The 1,763-nt window shown below is 59.4% G+C and overlaps 1 protein-coding gene across 1 annotated transcript in view; it reads left to right on the plus strand.

Moving 5' to 3' along the window:
• Window positions 1–1,763, plus strand: part of KCNQ1 (potassium voltage-gated channel subfamily Q member 1) — a 378,985-nt gene that overhangs the window by 90,066 nt on the left and 287,156 nt on the right. The gene's annotated exons all lie outside the window — the stretch shown is intronic.

Here is a 1,763-nt window from a genome sequence, read left to right on the forward strand (position 1 = left end):
CACCCCCGTCCCCCTCCTACTCCACATCCTCACAGGGCAGAGTCTGGAGGAAGGAGGTAGGGGGGCCTCTGGGTGACAGTTTCTCAAGGGCGACAGGACCCAGCTTGTACAGGGTCAGTGCCTTCTGGGCAACCCAGTACCCCCGGGGATTTGGGGGCTCTCTGGTGACAAGAGGCAAGGAGCAGAGGCCAGAGGGCATGAGCTACTCTCTGGGTTCATGAGTCCAAGAAGCTGGGAAAAGGCAGAGCCTAAAGTGGCAGGGAAAGCAAGGTTCTGGAGCAAGGTGGGAGGCAGGCAGCACTGAGCCCTGAGGCACTTAGCTCTGCTTCTGTCGTTACCAGTGTTCTGGAACACACCGGAGAACTGGCTTGCCCTTCTGCCGTTACTATTATTTAGTGTTCATTTCTTTCATGAGTGAGAGATAGAGAAGTGGTAACCCCCAACAGGTCCTGACACTGCTGCCCTCCCCTAGCCAGTCCAATCATGGGCATGAGCATGCCCAGCACACACACCATGGGCTCTGGACGGGAACCTGGAGCTTCCCCAGGTGAGGCTACCTCACATGTGTCATTTTCACCATGGCACTGTTGTCCAACCCCTGGCTGCTTCTTTTAATCCGAAGACTTAGGCACAGAAACCATTGGAAAATCATGTGCTTAGAGGTCTTCACTGTGGCTGTGTGGAGGAGTAGCTGGTTAAGGCTTTAGACTGTGGCATTGTCAGGTCAGATAGGCCAGTGCCCAGGTGTGGACAATGTGGCCGTGGGCCCCTCTGGGCACCCTAGGCTGAATGAGCCTTTGGGGAAGGCCTGGGTAGGCCCAGGCCAGCTGGTGCCCCCTGTGGGCCTCAGTCTCCTGAACGCTCTCTCTAGGCAAGCCCAGAGTGAGGGGTGGGCATCTGGCAGGGGCCGCAGCTCTAAGCTGTACTCAGGCTCCTGGCTCAGTCAGGGTCTCCACCTCCTTCTCTGAAGCCCTTCCAGAACCAACCGTCTGGGGCCTGGACATCATGCCTGAACGGGAAGGAAATAGCAACAGCCGCCATAAAGCCAAGGGGCTGGGGCTGTCGTGGCGTGCTCCCACCTCAGGCCCAGTTTTATGGCCCCACAGTTTCTCTTTTCGGGGAGACCATAAATCAAGCCCATAAAATTCGCCTCAGTCCCGCCATGGGCAGACTGCCCACAGCAGGGGAGCACGTTTGATTCCCCAGTGGAGCACTGACGCCGCTCCCCGGGACTCACTCATCCTGTGAACAAGGGGCTCCCTTAGCCCCATGCCCTCTGAGGAAGGACTAGAGCGGGGGCCCCTGAGATGACAGGACAGGCGAGAGTGGGCAGCACCGGCGATGGGGGCTCTGCAGGGAGGGCACGTGCCTGGTGCTCTGGATGCAGAGGTGGCTCGGCGTGTGCACAGGACAGAGCTCTGGGCAGGGCTGGGCTCTGGGCTTCCCCTGCATCCTGGACGGCAGGTTGGAGGGAGGGCTGCAGTGTCTCCTCACAGCCTGCCGGCTATGCTTGGGCTTCCCATCACTCTGGTATTGCTGTCACCAGGAACCCTACCAATGTGCTGGCACCTTCCCTAGCTATTGCTCTCTCAGGCTCACGTGGCCAGCTGTGACAAGGCCACCAGGATACCAGGGACCGCCTTCTGCCCCATCCTTTCCCACATGGATGCAACATAGCCTTGCTTCTCTCCTGCCAGGGGCGGGGGGGGGGGGCTTGTCCTCTGAGTCATCGCCTCCGTAGCAGTGCCCTGGGGGCTCTAGAA

The sequence above is a fragment of the Tupaia chinensis genome, unplaced genomic scaffold (assembly GCF_000334495.1).
Source record: "Tupaia chinensis unplaced genomic scaffold, TupChi_1.0 Scaffold000047_1, whole genome shotgun sequence".
NCBI classification, from domain to species: domain Eukaryota; kingdom Metazoa; phylum Chordata; class Mammalia; order Scandentia; family Tupaiidae; genus Tupaia; species Tupaia belangeri.